Source organism: Lactuca sativa, chromosome 5 (genome assembly GCF_002870075.4).
Source record: "Lactuca sativa cultivar Salinas chromosome 5, Lsat_Salinas_v11, whole genome shotgun sequence".
Taxonomy (NCBI): Eukaryota; Viridiplantae; Streptophyta; class Magnoliopsida; order Asterales; family Asteraceae; genus Lactuca; species Lactuca sativa.
The window spans coordinates 118,599,754-118,622,376 of NC_056627.2; positions in this window are offsets into that span (position 1 = coordinate 118,599,754).

Consider the following 22,623-nt stretch of genomic DNA (forward strand, 5'->3'; position numbering starts at 1 on the left):
GATTTAAGGGGTATGAACTCACTTGTGGTGAGTCGTACGAATTGCAGTGTCGGATATCGTGCTAGGTGGCAAGCGGAGACTTGTTTACACGCACGAGCCTAGTTATCATATAATAAGCATATATATAACTAATTAGACAAATAATAACTTAATAAATAAGTTAAGACACTTAGGAACATGTAAACACTTTTTATAAGTGTTTAAGGTCCTAATGGTTGCATCTAAGTTGCTATGGGACAAGGCAAAAGGGTTTGAAACATCAAATGGCCTTGCATAAGAGTTCACCACCCAACAAACCCCACCCTTTGAAGTTTACGGCCGTAAACTCATGGGTTTATGGCCGTGAACTCCTCACATGGTGGTTTTGGGTGTTTTAAAGTGCTAACTTGATCCTAGAACACTCCTAGCTTTGTTGGAATAACACATGAAGTAGTTTAAGGCCCTAGAATGCTCCATAGGGGAGTTTACGGCCTAATGTCCATATACCCTAGAGTTTACGGCCGTAAACTCCTATGGGGTGATGGCTTTTAATTGTTTTGAGGCACTTGCACAGCAAGGATGGCTTCCATGATTTTATCTAAGGCTAATGGGGACAAGAGGCACACTTTTGTGCCTTCACTTGGAGTTTACGGCCCAAGAGATGTTCCTTGGCCGTAAACTCCCTTTAAGGGATGTTCTTGATGTCCTTTACTCCCCATTCTAGTCCTAGGTGTTCAAGGGTAATTGTCTTAAGGCCTAAGGTGTGTTTGTGGTGCATTTAGCCCTTGGAAAAGGGGTTTACGGCCCAAGAGAGGTTCTTGGCCGTAAACTCCTATAAACTTATGATTTTGAAGTGTTTTGATGTCCAAAATAGGCACAAGCAATTGAGGGTTAAAGTCCTTAAGCATTAGGGGTGGTTTAGGGCACTAAATGCCCTTGAAAAGGGGTTTACGGACCAAGAGAAGTTCTTGGCCGTAAACTCCTATTACTTGATGATTTTGGATGCTTTCTAGTCTATAAAGATCATACACAAGGTCCTTAATAAGTTGCCTAACATGGGAATGGGTCTAGGAAGCCTTAAGGCTCCATTTTGGAGTTTACTCCCCAAGAACGTTCTTGGGCGGTAAACTCCCGGATCTTGCAATCTAAACATGTAATTGATGTTATAAAGCATCTAACAAGTATTGAAACACATTTAGTAAAGTAGACTCACAATCTGAGATGAAAACCCGAAGATCCGTCAGAGAGAATATGGCTTTTCTCTATTTGGAATTGTGAATAATGAATTAATTTAATTCAGAAAACTATTTATAGTCCTGGAATATTTTGGCAGAAAATATTTTTATTCCTGATATAGGACTGTAACATTATGAAACTTGGAATGCTCAAATTTCACAAAACCAGGAGCATCCACTCTCCTGATATCTCCTTAAACATAAACCCTAATGTACACAAACTTGTTCGGAAAAGTGTGAAAATCACAGAAACTGGACTAGCTTCTATTGGATATATGATGTTCGTACAAATGGAAATTTCGAGTTGTCACATCATCCCCCCGTTAGAAGGAATTTTGTCCCGAAATTAGAATTTAAGCAAATATAAGGTTACAACAATTAAGCGAAAAGATGAGGGTATTTCAACTTCATCTGATCCTCGCATTCCCAAGTGAATTCCGGTCCTCGCTTGGCGTTCCAGCGAACCTTCACGATAGGGATACGGCTTTGTTTCGTCTGCTTGACCTCACGGTCCATGATCTCTACAGGTTCTTCCACGAAGTTGAGGCTCTCGTTGATCTCGATCTCGTCGAGTGGGATTACAAGAGTCTCATCGGACAGACACTTTTTCAAGTTAGATACGTGGAATGTAGAATGTACGTTACGAAGTGTGTCGGGTAGGTCGAGTTTGTAAGCTACGGGGCCGACTCTGGCAAGAATCTCGAAAGGCCCTATGTACCTCGGATTTAGCTTCCCACGCTTGCCGAAGCGTATCAAGCCCTTCCAGGGTGAGACCTTGAGAAGAACTCGGTCTCCCACCTGAAATTCCAAAGATTTTCTTCGTTTATCGGCGTAGCTCTTCTGTCGGTCTCTAGAGGCTTTCAATCGTTCACGGATCTGAACGATTTTCTCTGTCGTTTCCCGAATGATTTCCGGACCAGTGAGAGTACTGTCGGAAGCTTTCCCTCTTGCTAATTGGGTATCACCCACCTCAGCCCAACACAGAGGGGATCTGCACTTTCGGCCGTAGAGAGCTTCGAATGGAGCAGCCTTGATGCTCGTGTGATAACTGTTATTATAGGAAAATTCGACAAGGGGTAAATGAGTATCCCATGCCTTCCCAAAATCAATCACACAAGCTCGCAACATATCTTCCAGTGTTTGGATGGTCCTCTCACTCTGTCCGTCGGTCTGTGGATGGTAGGCTGTGCTCATGTCCAGCCTTGTTCCTAGGGAATGTTGTAGTGATTGCCAAAATCTTGAGGTGAACCTACTATCTCTATCGGAGATAATGGAAATAGGTACACCATGTAGCTGTACAATTTCCCTAATGTATGTTCTCGTAAGTTTCTCCATCTTGTCGGTTTCTTTGATAGGCAGGAAGTGTGCAGACTTGGTCAATCTATCAACGATGACCCATATGGTGTCAAGTCCAATCGTTGTCTTGGGCAACTTGGTTATGAAATCCATAGTGATCCGCTCCCACTTCCACTCTGGAATCTCTGGTTGTTGTAGTAAACCAGAGGGCTTCTGGTACTCGACCATAACCTTTGCGCAAGTAAGGCATTTACTTACGAAGGTAGCAATCTCTGCTTTCATATTAGGCCACCAGTATAGCTTTTTAAGATCCAGATACATCTTATCTAAACCTGGGTGGATAGAATACCGAGTGTTGTGTGCCTCGGTCATGACCAAGTCTCGGAAACCACCGTGTTTCGGTGTCCAGATCCGGTTCATGAAATATAAAGCTCCGTCACCCTTGGCTTCAAAGTTCTTGTCCATTCCCCTAAGGGATTCACTCGACACATTTTCAGGTTTCATGGCCTCAAGTTGAGCCGCCTGAATTTGCTTAGTCAGGTGTGAATGGATGGTTATTGATAATGACTTGACTTTGCGACCAGAATATTCCTTCCGACTTAGGGCGTCTGCTACTACGTTGGCTTTACCCGGATGATAACGAATATCGCATTCGCAGTCACTGAGTAGCTCGACCCACTGTCGTTGTCTCATGTTGAGCTCCTTCTGATCGAAAATATGTTGTAAACTCTTGTGGTCGGTAAAGATAGTGCTCTTCGTTCCATACAAGTAATGTCTCCAGATCTTCAGAGCAAACACTACTGCTCCTAGTTCAAGATCGCGTGTCGTGTAGTTAACCTCATGTGTCTTCAACTGCCTCGAGGCGTAGGCAATGACCTTACCTTGCTGCATCAGAACACATCCGAGTCCTTGATTGGATGCATCGCAATAGACTACGAAGTCTTCTATCCCTTCGGGAAGAGATAGTATTGGCGCGGTGCACAAGGCTAGTTTGAGCGTTGGGAATGCTCTTTCTTGTTTCTCTTCCTAGTCAAAGGCCACGCCTTCCTGGGTCAGGGTCGTAAGAGGTTTTGCTATTCGGGAGAAGTTCTGAATGAACCTGCGGTAGTAGCCAGCGATACCTAGAAATTGACGAATTTCTGTAGGCGTCTTTGGCGCTGACCAGTTCTCAATGGCTTTTATTTTGGATGGGTCCACGTGGATTCCCTCTTCGCTTACCACGTGTCCTAAGAATTCGACTCTTCGGATCCAAAATTCACATTTCGATAACTTCGCATAAAGTTTCTCCTTTCGTAATGTCTCTAGAACTTGTCGCAGATGATCACCATGCTCTTTCTTACTTTGGGAGTAGATCAGGATGTCATCAATGAAAACGATGATGAACTGATCTAAGTAAGGTCGGCATACTCTATTCATCAGATCCATGAAGACTGCGGGCGCATTGGTCAATCCGAATGGCATCACCACAAACTCGTAGTGTCCGTAACGAGTTCGGAAGGCTGTCTTCGGCACATCCTCCTCGAGCACTCGTAACTGGTGATATCCGGATCTCAGATCAATCTTGGAAAAATAGTTCGCCCCTTGCAGTTGGTCGAATAGATCATCTATGCGCGGCAGAGGGTAGCGATTCTTGATTGTCAATTTGTTGAGTTCTCTGTAGTCGATACACATACGGAATGATCCGTCTTTCTTCTTAACGAACAAGACCGGTGCTCCCCAAGGTGAGAAACTTGGTCTTATAAAGCCCTTGCTGAGCAGTTCGTTAAGTTGACCAGAGAGTTCTGGCATCTCGGCTGGTGCTAAACGGTAGCGCGACTTGGCTACTGGGGTAGCTCCTGGGACTAAGTCGATTCTGAACTCGACCTGTCGTTGCGGAGGTAATCCGGGTAGTTCTTCTGGGAAAATGTCGGGGAAGTCGCTCACTACTGGGATGTCCTTTAGTTCTTTCGTTTCTAGGTTCGTGTCGACGACGTGAGCAAGGAATGCGTGGTATTCTTTGCGCAGATATTTCTGTGCTTGAATACTAGATATAATGCGAAGACTCGCACCAGGTTTGTCGCCGTAGACTATAAAAGTTTCGTTAGACGGGAGGTTTAGACGGATTGCTTTCTTGTAGCACATGATGTCGGCGCGATGAAGACTTAACCAATCCATGCCGATAATAACGTCGAAACTTTTTATTGTAACCGGCATAAGGTCGATTGGGAATGAATGGTTATCTAAGGTTAGAAGACAACCTAAGTATATGCTATTAGTACTTTCAGTTTTCCCATTGGCCATTTCTACTGTGAATTGTTCATTAAGTGCGTGTGGTTGTTGCTTAAGCATGCGAGCAAATTTGTGGTTTACGAAGCTTCGCTCCGCTCCACTATCAAACAAAATGCATGCATAGGAGTTATCAAGGAGGAACGTACCAGTCACCACTGTCGGGTCAGCAACTGCTTCCCCGTGGCCTATAGCTAGTACCCTCCTTGCTCCTCCAGTATTCCTCGCCTTGGGGCAGTCCCTTTTAAAGTGGCCTGTTTCGCCACATCCATAGCAAGTTGGGCTCGCGCCCGAGCCAGGAACTTGGGAGATCGGTTGTGCCGGGAACTTACAAAATCGGACGGTGTGTCCTTTTCTGTTGCAGTTAGAACACTGCATTTCACGGCAGGCGCCGTTGTGGTGGAAGTTGCATTTGTTGCACTTCGGCAAACTTCCAACATACTGCTTCCCCGGAGCAGTAACAGCAGTAGGGGTTACCGCATCATGTACTGCCACGATTTGTTGTTTCTTTGAAGCTCGTTGCTTCTTCTTCTCATCCCAAAACTTCCGCTTGGTGCCAGCGGGTTTGGAGGGTTCTGGGATGGCTAGGGTGGTTGTGGTTGTAGGGGTCTTGACTCCATGGTCAATGAGTCTTTGTGCCAAACGCTTGGCACTGTCGAAGGTAGCGGGGTTCGATGCTAAGACATTCCCCTGGTACGGAGGCACTAGCCCCCATACGTACCGTTCGATCTTTTTCCCTTCAGTGGGAACCATATTGGGGCATAGGGCCACCAGTTCGCTAAATCGGGCTGTGTAAGCGATCACATTGGTGCCCTTCATGGTCAGGTTCCAGAGTTCATGTTCTAACTTCTGGTGTAACACCGTGAATTTCAAAATAATTTTTCGCAATATAAAAAAAAACATTTCTCATTTAATTTCATAAAAACAGTAAGTTTCAAATTCAAATCTGTATCATACAAATCCCAAGATCACATAACTACATCAAAGTCCCCTGCGTGTGTACAGATCAAGCCGGCGCCTTCCCACGGTCATCGCTAGTACCTGAAACAACAACACTAACACTGTAAGCACGAAGCTTAGTGAGTTCCCCAAATACCACATAAAACACATATTAGCCACTCGAGGCTATAACTCTATGGGTCCGTGCACCCAACTCTGTGAACCCTCAGGTTCTAACTCTAGGAGCCTTTCGGTTCCAACTCTGTAATCATGCACAGCATAAATCACATAGAAATAATGCAGTACAACATATGGCATACACATAACATACATACACTAACACATAACTCTGATTACCTACTCAAGGTAAGGTATAGCGAGAAGACTCACCTCGCGTGTCTCGGTATCTCACGATCCCTGGAAATCCCTCGTGCTCGATCCTCCGAGCTCTAATCCTCCTATAACATCACAAGACTCTAATTAACACTTTTTATCTCTAAGGTTGACTATCCCTAAAGAAGTCAACACAGGTCAACGGTCAATGGTCAACTTTGACCGGACTCGGCGAGTGCCCACGGCAACTCGGCGAGTCTAGACGTTCTCACCAACTCTCTAGGATTCCCTTTCTACACGTCGAGTACTCCCCCCTGACTCGACGAGTTTCACCTGGCAGAAATCGCGGGGCCACCCCGACTCAACTCGTCGAGTCTCAAGAACGAATCGGCGAGTCCCAGCTCGACTCAGTCCACTTTTGACAACCCTCTCTAACTCGCCCTGACTCACTGAGTCAACCCCTGACTCGACTGGACCACTCACTGGCCGGTCCAAGGCAATCTTCAAGCTACTCGCCGAGTCTGCTCATCGGACTCGGCGAGTCCATGCCATGCAATCACTCAAACTTGCTTCTAAGGTCAGATCTACTCCAACAATTCATAGATCTGGCCCTCCTAGACTGATTCACCACGTAAAGCCCCAGACTTGGTGCATAAACAACCTCTGTATGACCATATATGAAGAATTATCAACAAATCTCACCACTCAAGGTCATAACCTCCATTGTTCTCTATAAAGCTTGATGAATGAGGCTCTCTGGACCTCTATGGATCCAGATCCAAAGTCTCATCACTAGCATGGGACTATTTGGCCATACAATCAACTCAACAAGGTCACAAGAAACCCTAAAAGCAATTATACTTCACAAAACAGGAGATGAGCCGAAATCATACCTTTAGATTGAAGGGCTAAGCTTCAAATCCACCAAATAGCAGTCTCCTTTGCCTCCTCTTGGCTAGAGCCTCCCTCTTCTTTGCTAAACAACACACAAATGTCAAGAAATGCTTCCTTTCTCTCTTAAATCGCTAAAGCACTCTAGGGTTTCTCTCTATGGACTGTTGGGTGCAAATGACGGCCATAAGGCCCTTTAAATAGGTCCCAAACCCGAGAAATTAGGGTTTCATTAGACAGCGTGGACTCGCCGAGTCCATATCCTGGACTCGCCGAGTCCAGACGAATCCCGCGTCCAGAATCGCGACCCTACTCGGCGAGTCTGAGCTCCAACTCGCCGAGTCCCCTCTCAAAATTCAAAAAAATTCAAAACAATAAAATACCTGGAAATCCGGGCTGTTACATCTGGACTTCGCCCCTCGGGCAGTATTCCTCAGTCATGAGGTCCTTCATCGTTTCCCAGCCCATGTCGTTAGCCACGACGAGAGTTAGGGCTTTGACGTGGCCGTTCCACCACGTTAGGGCTTTACCCTCAAAGGTGCATGCGACATATTTCATTTTGCACGCAGCAGGGCATGAACAGATTTTGAAGACTGATTCAGTCTTCTCGAACCATTGCGAGAGGGCAATGACTCCGCCGGTGCCATAGAACGGCTTCGGCTTGCAGTTTGTGAAATCCTTGTAAGAGCACTCTCTCGAGCGCACAGGGATTTCGATCGGAATAGATTCCACAGGGGTTCCACCTCTGCTGGCATCTGATGAGTGATACTAAGCCATGGCAGTTTCCACTGCTGCAGCTGATGGGTTTTGGTCATAAGACATCCTATGTGCTCATACAAACCCTAAAGCTCGGATCTAGGTTCCTCTATTGTACATACTTTGAATCCAAGACTATAAACCCTAATTCTAGCATATGGAAATCAGAATTCACATGTAAATAGGTTTAAGAACATACCTTGATTGTTATATAGCAATAACAATCCAATTCCTCCTTGAATTGACCTTGGAAAGCTGAGAGTCACAAGTGTCACTCCTCTAATGGCTTACAAACACCATAAGCAAGTGGAGAAGGTATAAAGAGAGAGGAGGGAGGTTAGAATTCGTCTCTAAGACTTCTTAGGAAGGGATACACGAATTCATGACCCTAGGGGTGTTTATATATGTGTAGAGATAGGGTTTCAGTCATTATCCTTATCTAGTTGCTTATCCACCAAGCAACCAATAAGATAATCCTTTAATCCTTATCATACTCGAATTCTAAGGCTCTTTATCCTTAAATTCGTCCAACCTATCAATAAGATAACCCTTACCTTATTTTGTAACTATCACATAATTACAAATCAGCCCCTCTAGTTTAATTAATTACACTTGATCACAAAATTAATTCTTAATTAATTATTGACCAATATTAATTAAACAAATATGATTTCTCCTTTAATATATTATTCTTATAACATACTAATAAATCATAATAACCTCTCTCTCTTTATTTATTTCTCCAATCAAGTTGCTTTGGTGAAGGCAACCCAAAAGGACCATGCACCATCGGGTCAAGTACATACCAAAATAGTTATGGACTTAGACACTAAACCAACAGTCTCCCACTTGGATAAGTCTAACAACTATTCTACGTATGACTTCGGATCCCGATCTGCAATCGTAGCTTTCCAAAGCCGCTGTCAACTCTGATCATATCAGATACGCGTGTCCTTAGATAAGGGATCATATATTCCTCCATTCTAGATATCATATGAGATATGATTTCAAATCATTCTCTTTGTACTATATCTCGATTCCCGATTTATGACGACTGACTAATTGAACAAATCAAATTAGCCCTAGCCCGACCGAGCATTTACGTTTGTCATCACTAAACCATCGAGGGGCCCAAAGATATCGCTTTTATCCTACTTTGGATAAAAGGAACGGATAAACTTTGATACAATGCTTGCTTGCACTCACTCACCGAATCACACACAACAATATGTTTTATAACACCAAGTTACTAGTGCGTTTACATATTATCAATGTGCAACCGATTCGCAAGATACAACTCACACATCTTGGTTTCAAGAATATAAGATGTTATCGTCTCACCAATCACTCGTGATACAATTCATGGAGTGATCCAAGTGAGCGTGGGTTTGATCCAATGCTCAAATCATATTCATAAGCACTCATGAACGTTGCAGCAAACATTTGCTTATGTCTAATACTCTTTTAGACAATCCACACACCAATTCACGACAGTCTTCATATCTACTTCCAACATATGAACGACTGTGGCCCGTTTGAATAATTCGATTATTCTTAATAAAATCAATTATTCTGGAAGTTAAAACATGCAAATGTGAAACACAAGAATAATACTAATCCCATATGGCCTCAAACCTTTGAGTATAAATAAAACGCCTTTTATTTATCACCATATTGATTACTCATTATTTGTCGTTTTGGGTAATCAACTTCTTACTTGAATTCCAACACTTGTCCCATGCTCCTAGCATGCACACAATGTTTACCTATGGTTCTTACTTTGTGAAATAGATCAATTTGAACACATTTCCAATCATTCTCATTTCACAACTCCAAATCCGTTTTTCATAAGTCAAAGAATATCAAATTCTTGCTACTTATAGAATATGCTAGATTCTAACATTCTATGCAACTATCCTTTCGTAATATTACTGCACCAAAGTCACAAAGACTATTGCCAATGATATTACAAAGTCCTCTATCGGAGATTGTTAGAAGACAATTCCATAGACGTGATGTCTCTCACTCAAAGTACATTCTTTGAACATCCTTTTGCATAGAAGTTTCTAATCTAGTCATAGATTTCTCAATATTCAATTCCCAATATGGACACACTTCCATATGTTCCATATGACAACTCATTCTTAATAGAATCTTATCTATTCGTAATGATGTCGATATGGTCCATCCAATATGGAAATATTTCCATATTTTCCAATACTATACTTCCAACTACTCACAAGCGACCAATCCTCGTCGAACTTTGGATTGTCCTTTGATAGTTGTTTAATTGTTTTAGTCAAAACCAATTCTTGTCCTTTTTCCCTCTAAATGCGCTAGACATTTGGAAAATTTTAGAATGGTCAATCATTAAAGCATTTGCAATCGATCCTATACCCGAAGCGTATGGGACACGACGCATAATGTTTTATTTGCTATGTTCTCAAAATTCGAATTGTGAAGAGGGATGCCGTAATCATAATCGAAATTTTAAGAACACACTATGTACCTTTGACTAAATTTTATTAACATTCCACAACCTAAGCCTTTAGATTTGAAATGAAGCATAATATTCTCTCCCTTAATTATAGCAAAACAATTCTTCAACTATTGCGACTTTGCAAAGTATGACTCTTGTTTTCTATAATTAATATTGCTAACCTTGCAATACTTTCCTTAATAATCATACAATCATAACATTTATGTTCCCACTATCATGATGATTATTATAAAACATAACACTTATGCTCCCACTAGCTTCGACATGTATTCATAAACATCTTGACTTTCAGAAAACAATACTTGTTGAATTTCTTAAGTTCATGTTTCTAATACTTAGTGCTTTGATAATCCTTTATCAATGCTTCTTGAACTTATACGCCTTTGCCTTCGATAGTTCATATGTGTGTCTAAACAATTAAGACTAATTGCCAAACCTCACAATTCAAATTATGGAAAGGGATGTCGTAACCATGATTGAATTTGAGAATGCAATTTTACAATCACTATCTTCTTAAAATCTCTCTTAGTGAAAGCATTTCTTCACAATCATTTTCATGAAGGAGGAAATCTTATGACACTTAGATTTGAGCGGTGTATGTGTTCTTATCCATGTGAATTTGTTAAAACTAAAGTTTACGACAAATTCAAACTCATATGGACCGAGCTTTCTTAATCTTGATTTCTTGCCTTATGGTAGCACAGCTGCCCACCATGTCTTCCAAGTAGTTAAGCAGCTCACCTTTTCTTATTAAGGTGCTTTGCCTTTTATGCGTTCAAAATGAGAACTCATAGAACTCTCATACATAATTAACTCGATTGGATTGGCACAGAATCAAAATAATGTCATTACGATAGGTTGTAAACCTTAACTCGTGTGCTAGTGACGATCGATAAGGTTTATTTGATTTGTTCTTGAGACCTTTCAAGACCATTAAGACTCCCACTGACTCCTTGACATATAAGGTTCTCTTGTCAATAACCATTTCTTGACAAACAAATATTCAAGAGTTAGTGTAGTTTTTATCAAAACTCCTCATAAATTGGTCCTAGTTGATCTTTGTCTTATCTAAGACATCACAACTTACCGCATTTAATGAATGTTTTAAACCTTCTTAATACTTTTCACTCATTGTCACAATCTTAACTCTAAGACTTGTTATTGGAACGAAGTATGATTGACTTGTTGATTTAACCATTTCTTCAATTCTTGATTCCTCTTCTTAGACATACAATTGTACTAAGACTCACTTAGAGGATCAATTGAGATATGGTTCTTAATCATTAAGACCTATCATAAAGCATAAAAGGTACTCTCCCTTCTTCTTAGAATGGAGAAACTTTTATCTCTCTGCCTACTTGATTCTTGTTATTCGTTCTGCTATTGATCTAAACCCTTTAATCAATTCAAAATTACACTTAATCTTGTAAATATAATCATATTTACTAAACCTTTAGTAAATCATGACGAATATCATTGTTACTCTTATGGTTGACTTGATCAACACGCAATATTGTGTGCTCGATCTCTTAGTCCTTCACTTGACACTTTGTCAATGAATTTGTCTAATTTCCAAATATGAAATTTCTCATTCATCGTGCAACCAAGTTGCGTGATTCCAAATTTCTGTCCAATTGAAACTTTGGGCGATGAGGAACTCTCCCTATTTGGTAAATCCTCAACTTTCCATAAATAACACAATAAGAACCAAATCCATTATTGCTAATAATAGAAACATTTTAACATCAATTTTTCATACACGCTATTGCAAGGATAAATAAATAAAATTTAAAATCAAAATTTATTTTATTACAGAAAAATTTGTCCTTACAATGCAATTCATTGAAAAAGTTATGCTAATACATCTTTCTTAGCAATCTAATTCTAACTCTAAGTAGTAGCTCAAGAATCTAATCTTCGAGAAACGCGATCGAAATCCATTCCTTCATGGTTAGATTCTGCTCACTTCTTCCCTTAAGCTCCCTTTCTTTTCTTCGATCCTACAAAACATCAATTGTAATCTTATTACATTATGTATTAAGAATCTAGAATAGAAGCTTAAAAGAGTTAGTAAATGGATTTTACCTATATTAGAGCCATACGTTTCGACTCTCCCATCTCTTAGATCTCTTAGGTAAATGGGGCAGCTTCGTCTCCAATGCCCCTTCTCTTGGCAATAAAAGCAAATCGACTCTTTTGGAACAGGACATGGAACTACTTCAGACATCGCCTTTCTCTTATGATCAAAATTTTCGATCATAGCATGTCTTTCGTTGCCATTGTCTATATCCATAGAGGTCTCGAAGGCAGATTCACCAATCAACTTTGCTTTTCTATTGCACCAAATCATTGCAGATTCAGCAGCAACAAGCATATAGGTGAGATCTATAAGGGTCACGTTGTAGTTCATCATATAGTACTCTCTTACGAACTCACTATATGAGTTGGGAAGTGACTGAAGAACCCAATCAACAGCCATTTCCTCACAGACAACGGATCCCAACATTCTTAACTTATCAATGTGTGACTTCATCCCTAGGACGTGTGCACACACGGACTTTCCTTCTTTATGTTTACTTGCCAAAAGGGCTTGAGCGATCTTGAACTTTTCAAGCCTTTGAACTTGTGGGTTAGGGAGAATAATTGGAGGAGGTAGAGGAAGTGAAGCATGATTTCTTGTTCCTCGATCGAATCGTGGAATATCATCTTCATGTGGAATGCTTGTTCCACGGGATTTGAGAAGACCATAGTTGTCGAACTTTGACATCTACAAAACGGGAGAAAAACGAATTCAAGTTAGTTGATAGATTGAGTCCTTGGTAGATCACCCAAACGAAATTCCAAGGCTAGGACCCAACACAATACGCTACAACCTAGAAAAGGGATGTCGTAATCTAGTTGCAGAATATTTGAAGGTAAGTGAATGACGATTCACTAATTTCCACCATGAAAAACGAAAAAGAAATTTAAGTTTTAAATCTATGAAAACTCCTAGATCCTTTGAGATACATTGAACTTTCAATGGCATGTTTATATCTCGATATGCCCCTCTTGTTTGTGACTGGGATGCCGAGGATCACAAAGCGGGTGTGAATAACCATGCAAACTACATGGTGCCCTCACATGTTACAGTCACCTATTCGATGTGCCGGTAAACCACACACGCTCCACCGAACTATGACAAACATTGAGTCACCCTTTGCTACCTTTGCTTAGAACCATTTAGTGTGCCGGTTAACCACACGCGCTCCACTAACGCCTTAGCAATGGCACAAAGTGTAATTTCATGGAATTGCATCAATTCACTTTCGCCTAAGTAACTAAGATTGGGAATTTTATGAAAACATTTAGTTACTTTATATTTCATTATACTTATAATGGAAGGTTGTGTCCTATCCTACCTGTTCGGCTAACGACCCTCCACTAGTCAAGAGTGCGGTGGGTAAGAGTGGATACCCATTCAATCGCCATTTTATAGGCAATTTCCTTAAACACCCCTTATAGACCAGCTTCGTGAATGAGGCCTACTAACGGTAAGACTGACTTTTACTCATACATATATATAATGTTAGACTTTTAATGTTATATATAGTATAGGGTGTATTTTAACACTTTAAAATACTATGTGGTTAAATTTAATAGTTATACTTTTAATTCAATTAAATTTTAAACCAAAAACTTTTATGGATTTATTAAACCTCTTTTAATTATACACCTTAATTAATTAATAAAACCATAAGGGTGTGATTTGAACTTTTTCAAAACTATACTAAGTTTTAGAATTTAACATTCCTAATCAACTTTTAAATTCCAAAACTTGAGGGCAAGTTTTGAAACATTTCAAAAACATTAGGGTTTCAACTATTTAAATTTCAAAACAACAAAACTTTTGGGGTTCAAATTTAAATTATAAAACCTAAAGGGCCAAATATGAAACTTTTCACAACAACAAGGATCAAATAAAAAATAATTCAAATTAACATTTAATCACATAATTATGCATATTTGATGATTTCTTGCAAAATAATTTATCAATTTACTTAAAATAATTAATCAATTATCTTATAAGGAAACAATTATCTTATTAATTGACAAATATCTTCAATCAGATTAAAAATATAGTCAAATATATCATATAATCGGATTAATATTAATCTAACATGATTAGGTAATTATCCCAATGCAAAAACAGCAAGAAATCCCGAAGTACCCTCCATCTGACGAGCTGACTCGTCGAGTCAGGCTTGGACTCGTCGAGTCACCTTGGACTCGGCGAGTTCAGCTATGGACTCGGCGAGTCCAGCCTCCAAAACACCAAAAAACGAATTTTTTAGATATATCAAGCATCAATACAATAGAAACCAATCATGGCTCTGATACCACTGATGGGTTTTGGTCATAAGACATCCTATGTGCTCATACAAACCCTAAAGCTCGGATCTAGGTTCCTCTATTGTACATACTTTGAATCCAAGACTATAAACCCTAATTCTAGCATATGGAAATCAGAATTCACATGTAAATAGGTTTAAGAACATACCTTGATTGTTATATAGCAATAACAATCCAATTCCTCCTTGAATTGACCTTGGAAAGCTGAGAGTCACAAGTGTCACTCCTCTAATGGCTTACAAACACCATAAGCAAGTGGAGAAGGTATAAAGAGAGAGGAGGGAGGTTAGAATTCGTCTCTAAGACTTCTTGGGAAGGGATACACGAATTCATGACCCTAGGGGTGTTTATATAGGTGTAGAGATAGGGTTTCAGTCATTATCCTTCTCTAGTTGCTTATCCACCAAGCAACCAATAAGATAATCCTTTAATCCTTATCATACTCGAATTCTAAGGCTCTTTATCCTTAAATTCGTCCAACCTATCAATAAGATAACCCTTACCTTATTTTGTAACCATCACATAATTACAAATCAACCCCTCTAGTTTAATTAATTACACTTGATCACAAAATTAATTCTTAATTAATTATTGACCAATATTAATTAAACAAATATGATTTCTCCTTTAATATATTATTCATATAACATATTAATAAATCATAATAACCTCTCTCTCTTTATTTATTTCTCCAATCAAGTTGCTTTGGTGAAGGCAACCCAAAAGGACCATGCACCATCGGGTCAAGTACATACCAAAATAGTTATGGACTTAGACACTAATCCAACAGCAGCTACGGCAGCATTCAGGGCTGCAGTATCGATGACCGGAGGCGGTGGAGGCGGTGGAGGTGCAGGATTATTCCTATTCCTGGGAGATTTACGAGGAGGCATCTTTCAGCTATAAGTTTATAAAGATAAGAAAGATGGTAAGAATCAATTTGTATGCTACGTGAGAGTGACCCATGGACTAACTAACCATAGCCCAACAGTTGAATGAGTGTTTGAAATCACAATAAGAAATAATAGTGGGAATACACAAGTGTACAGATTTTTCCCACAGATTAGATAGATTTCAATAGTACAGGTATTACTGATGTAATAAGTTCAAGGAAAATCGACCTAACAGTAGGTCTTACATCATACCATAAGGACAAGACTGACAGTCCTAGATTCCTAATTAGAGTATCGAAAGTTAGGAATATTTTACAGACAAGTGCTACTTAGAGCACATAAGTTCAAGGCTATTCCTAAATCAAAAGACAGAGATGTACTAGACATCATCTATTGGCGATGGGAATTCCTCAGGCGAGCCCTGAGGTCGGACACTTGGCGAAACACCTCTTAAAGGTGTCGATCTTGAGCTCTCTGACGAGCACGAAGTTCCAAGACTTCAGTTCGGGAGGCAGCCAGCTGTTGCTGCAGAGTTTCGTTGGTTCTCCGGGTCCGTTCCATGTCTTCTTCAAGACGGCGGATGCGGACTGTATTGACGACTGAATTGGCATCAATCTCCATGACCCGGTCGATGGCTGCTCGACCTTGCTTGACATTACGAGCTATTCTGCGGATGATTACCAGCAGAGCTCTGTCAGCAGAGCCACCATCGCTGATGTTGTAAAAGGTTCGGTCCCCAAAGTATGGTAAGGGTTGACCCTGTTCATCACTCCAGCGGTTCAGGTTGTTTGCCCACATGGGAGTAGGACCTGGAAATGCTGGTCGAGGGTTGTTGTTCAGGGCTTGACCTACAAGCGGTAGGTTGTTGACTTCAGGCTCGGAGTCAGATCCATCAGAAAAGCCTTCTGCGAGGTGATCATCCAAAGGGATTGGATGCTCATCTTCGGGCTCTTCATCGATCCACCCGGCATTGCCTTCATTGGGAAAGTACGGGTCGCCATGATGGAATCCAGCCATTTAGATCTACGCGAGAAGAGAGGTATAAGAATATAGTATACGTGTAACTAGTAGCACAAAATACTCCTATAGTATTTTAAGTTTAAGTTCTACTGATCTTCTTGTGGTAGTGTTGGTAAGTTTTTAGACTTGTTAACATATCACAACCATTCTAGGGCATATGCTAATCACTCCTAGGACCAGCATAGTTGATCAGGCTATGCCATTCCCAGGACTGACCATACATCCCCGAGCTCACTTGTGATATTTAACAATCGTAATACTTTTGTTCTTGTCATTGTGACACTGATTTTAGTATGAATGCAGACTAGTATACTTAATTAAATATTTTGTTATTTAAAGTATAGACTCTTGGTCAGAGTGTTTTAATCCCATTTGGGTTTATAGATTAGTATATCTTTTATGGGTTGATATACTTGATTCACTATAAACAATGCTCTGATACCAATCTGTCACACCCCAAAACCAAGAACGGCGGAAACGTTCTGGGGCGGAGGACGTCATGTATAGTATCACAACACAGTAAATGTAAATAAGCAAACAACATCATCCATTGCATTAAATATATAATTTTAATACAAGTGTTCTGTACAGTTATAGACACCAAAAATAATGTAACACAAAATAATATGAGATGAGTCTTGAATGCACTCCATCTTCTCAAAAGCTAGCCTCGGTACCTGTCTACTGATGACCTGAGAATACAAGTTATTTTGAAAGAGTTTATCAGCATTAAGCTGGTGAGTTCATAAGTATTTTAGTGTCAATGTTTGTCGTCAAAAACGTTTGAACCTGTCTCAATGTATAAGTTTGTAAAAATGTAAGTAAGTGTTTGAAAGTGTTTGTAAAAGTTTGAATCCCTCAGAAAATCCTATATTTCCTATTAAAGCAACCTTCTACCAAGGCTTAACTGTTTTGTAAACTCGTCTGTTGTAAAAGTGTGTAATTACCCAAGTATAACTATCATTTAATAAAATATAGTTTGTACATTAATGCTTAAGTGAGATTATCACTAAAATATGTAATGGGTAAATCATTGTAGTACTGTAGTTTTGTATAATAAGAACTACTGTTGTACTAATTACTACTACCTTAAACCGGATTTTATTAAGGTATAATGTGATAAATTGCACCATGCTATCGACTGGTAACAATGACATAATGAATGGTCGTAATAAAAAGAAATGACTTTTGGCACCCGCAGATCTGCAGGTCCGGCTGTAGCTAGCAGCAAGGTGTAGGGTAGTCAATCCAGTATAGATCTATACGCAAACTCACGCTCTCCCTCCAAGAGAATTCTGGCTACAACTCGGGCCATGACATTTAAGGCATGCTCCGACACAGTGGATCACAATTGTTAACGTATTCATGTATATGTAATGTTTCTCGTTCTAGTATAGTTGTATACGTGACGGCGGGTCGGATGGGACGGCGGGTCGGACGGGTCGGAGCTTCGGACGGGTCGGATTCCTCGGATAGTACGACGTGGACGATCAGAGGCCAATCCTCTCGTTTACGCAGGGCGTACAGGGGTACGCAGCGCATACCTCGGATGAGGACGCTGACTCCCCTTCGGATAATATCCGAATTTTGATTAAAATAAATAATTAATTTATTTAATAAACTTCAAAAATTCATATCTTCTTCATACGAACTTCGTTTTCGATGGTCTTTATATCCTCGCGTAGGTGAGACTACACTCTACAACTTTCGTTTAGACTCCGTCGGCAAATTCCGAAATTATTTTTTTATTATTTATTAAAAACCCATCGTGTTTAAGGAATTTCTTTGAAAATTCATAACTTCTTTATCTGATGTCGGTTTTTGCCAGACTTTTTACCGCTGGAATACTAATGTCGAGACCTTCGATTCTCGTTTAGGTCATTCCGGCCAAAAGTCGCTCGAGTTCCGATTCGGGTTTTTAGCTGTCTGTTACTAAGCCGAACTTGGAAAAATCATAACTTCGCTATATGAAGTCGGATTTGGGCGTTCTTTTCACGTACGATCATGGTTCAAAGACATTTAATCATAGAAGGAAATTAAATAGAACTTATTTATACATTTTATTATGAAAGTAAATTTTATTACTCAGAAGTGGTTACAATACTTGACCCATTTTGGTCGTTACAAAGAGTTGAAATATCGGGTTGTCACAACTTTTATGTCTATACATGTATATATGATATATAAGTAATATGGAAACGACCTTCGGATGGTCACCCGAAATCCCCCCGTTAGAGAGAATTTCGTCCCGAAATTTAAAGTAGTAAAGATACTAGTGAACATGAAAGAGATGAGGGTACTTTTGTTTCATCTGATCTTCGCGTTCCCATGTGAATTTAGGTCCCCGCTTGGCGTTCCAGCGAACCTTCACGATGGGTATGCGACTTTGTTTTGTTTGTTTGACCTCTCGGTCCATGATTTCTACTGGTTCTTCCACAAAGTTGAGGCTCTCGTTGATCTCGATCTCGTCGAGTGGAATAACAAGTGTCTCGTCAGACAGACACTTTTTCAAGTTTGAGACGTGGAAGGTTGGATGGATGTTACTAAGTTCGCGCGGTAGGTTAAGCTTGTAAGCCACAGGGCCGATTCTGGCAAGAATCTCGAAAGGCCCTATGTATCTTGGATTTAGTTTCCCACGCTTTCCAAAGCGTATTAAACCCTTCCACGGTGAGACCTTTAATAAGACGTGGTCTCCTACCTGGAATTCCAAAGGTTTCCTCCTTTGGTCAGCGTAGTTTTTCTGTCGGTCTCTAGAGGCTTTCAATCGTTCACGAATCTGAACGATCTTCTCTGTCGTTTCTTGTATGATTTTCGGACCGGTGAGAGTGCTTTCAGGAACTCTTCCTCTAGCTAACTGGGTATCGCCAACTTCACTCCAGCACAGAGGGGATCTGCACTTTCGACCATAGAGGGCTTCAAACGGAGCAGCCTTTATGCTTGTATGATAACTATTGTTGTATGAAAATTCGACAAGGGGTAAATGAATATCCCATGCCTTCCCAAAGTCAATCACACAGGCTCTCAGCATATCTTCTAAAGTTTGTATTGTTCTCTCACTTTGTCCGTCTGTTTGTGGGTGGTAGGCTGTACTCATGTCTAGCCTAGTTCCCAGGGAACTTTGTAGTGACTGCCAGAATCTTGAAGTGAATCTACTATCTCGATCAGAGATAATGGATATCGGAACACCATGCAGTCGCACTACTTCCCTTAAGTAAGTTCTTGTAAGCTTCTCCATTTTGTCAGTCTCCTTGATGGGTAGGAAATGCGCGGATTTGGTCAATCTGTCGACAATGACCCATATGGTATCGAGTCCACTTGTCGTCTTGGGTAACTTGGTTATGAAGTCCATAGTAATCCGCTCCCATTTCCATTCTGGTATCTCTGGTTGTTGTAGTAATCCTGATGGTTTCTGATACTCGACCTTAACCTTAGCGCAAGTAAGACATTTACTCACGAAGGTAGCAATTTCTGCTTTCATGTTAGGCCACCAGTACAGTTTCTTAAGATCTAGATACATTTTATCTGAACCCGGGTGAACAGAATATCTTGAGTTGTGGGCCTCAGTCATGACTACATTTCTGAAACCACCATGTTTTGGGGTCCAGATTCGGTCCATGAGATAGTAGGCTCCGCCACCCTTGACTTCTAGATTCTTCTCCATTCCTCGCAGGGATTCACCTGCCACATTTTCAGGTTGCAAAGCTTCCATTTGTGCTTCCTTAATTTGTGTGGATAAGTGGGAATGGATAGTCATGGTCAGAGATTTGACCCTCCGACCAGTGTATTCCTTTCGACTGAGGGCGTCGGCTACTACGTTGGCCTTGCCAGGATGATAACGAATTTCACATTCGTAGTCATTCAGTAACTCGACCCATCGTCGTTGTCGCATGTTGAGTTCCTTTTGTTCAAAAATGTGTTGAAGGCTCTTGTGATCGGTGAAAATAGTACTCTTTGTTCCGTATAAGTAGTGCCCCCAGATCTTCAGAGCAAATGCCACTGCTCCTAACTCAAGATCGTGTGTCGTATAGTTCACTTCGTGTGTCTTAAGCTGTCGGGAGGCATAAGCTATAACCTTCCCTCTCTGCATAAGAACACAACCAAGTCCTTGATTTGACGCATCGCAATACACTACGAAGTCTTCTATCCCTTCGGGGAGGGATAGTATCGGTGCGGTGCACAAGGCCTGCTTTAGTGTCTGGAATGCCTTCTCTTGTTTTGCTTCCCAGTCAAAGGCCACACCTTTCTGGGTTAATGTAGTAAGAGGTTTCGCAATGCTCGAAAAGTTCTTTATGAATCTGCGATAGTAGCCAGCTAGACCTAGAAATTGACGAATTTCTGTAGGTGTCTTTGGTGCCGACCAGTTCTCGATGGCCTTAATTTTGGAGGGGTCCACGTGTATACCTTTCTCGCTAACAACGTGACCTAAAAATTCGACTCTTCGAATCCAAAATTCGCATTTAGAGAACTTCGCATAGAGTTTCTCCGTTCGCAGTGTTTCTAGGACTTTTCGTAGGTGCTGACTATGCTCTTCCTCACTTCGAGAGTAGATAAGTATATCATCGATAAAGACGATGACGAACTGATCCAAGTAAGGGCGGCATACCCTATTCATTAGGTCCATAAATACTGCTGGTGCATTGGTTAATCCGAACGGCATCACCACGAATTCGTAGTGTCCATAACGAGTTCGGAAAGCTGTCTTTGGAATGTCCCCCTCTAGAACTCGTAATTGGTGATATCCGGATCGTAGATCTATTTTGGAGAAGTAGTTCGCCCCTTGAAGTTGATCGAATAGGTCGTCGATACGGGGTAGAGGATAGCAGTTCTTGACAGTAAGTTTGTTCAGTTCTCTGTAGTCGATGCACATACGGAACGATCCGTCTTTCTTCTTTACAAACAAGACCGGTGCTCCCCAAGGTGAGAAACTTGGTCTTATGAATCCTTTGTGAAGGAGTTCATTAAGTTGACTGGAAAGTTCCTGCATCTCTGCTGGTGCAAGACGATAAGGCGACTTCGCTACTGGGGTAGCTCCTGGAATTAAGTCGATTCTGAACTCGACTTGGCGTTGCAGTGGTAATCCTGGTAGTTCTTCTGGAAAGATATCGGGAAAGTCGCGTACTACCGAGATGCTCTTGATGTCCTTTATTTCTTGACTTGTGTCGACGATGTGCGCTAGGAATGCTCGACAATCCTTCCGCAAGCACTTTCGAGCTTGGATGCACGAAATGATGCGAAGGTTTGTACTAGATTTGTCGCCGTAGATAACTAATGTTTCGTTGTTAGGGAGGTTAATACGGACTGCTTTCTCAAAGCACATGATGTCGGCGCGAAGAAGACTCAACCAATCCATGCCGACTATGACGTCGAAACTTTTAATTTGAACCGGCACGAGGTTGATTGGGAAAGAATGGCCGTCTAATGTTAACGTACAACCCATGTATATACAATTTGTGTTTTCGGTTTTTCCATTGGCCATCTCTACAGTGAATGATTTTTCTAACCTGCTAGGTTTAGGTTTAAGTAAATGAATAAAGTTTTGACTCACGAAGCTTCTCTCCGCTCCACTATCGAATAATATGCATGCGTATGAATTATCGAGAAGGAACGTACCAGCAACTATAGTTGGGTCAGCTACAGCGTCGTCGTGGCCTATTGCCAAAACTCGTCCCACACCTCCGGTGCCTGCTGCCTTAGGACAGTTCCTCTTGTAGTGGCCCACCTCGCCACAACCGTAGCAAGCCTGCCCTACACCCGCACCGGGAACTTGAGTGATTGGCTTCGCGGTTTCCTTGCAGAAACGGGCTGTGTGTCCTTTCCTATTGCAGTTGGCGCACTGCATTTCTCGACAAGGTCCATGGTGGTGGTAATTGCATTTGGTGCATTTTGGGAGGTTACCTATATAAGGCTTTGTTGGGTAGGTATTTGTAGGGGTTGTAGCAGGTACAGTGGCAGCATTCAATGAAACCAGTTGTTTCTTTGCGGATTCTTGGGAAGACCCACCCTTCCCTTTATTCCACACTCTCTTTCTGCCATTGTTGTTGTTTCCTTTCTGTGGTGCTGGCGCAGAAGTGGTTGAGTTCTGATGACCTCCGTAGTCAATCAGAGATTGTGCCAGTTCCTTAGC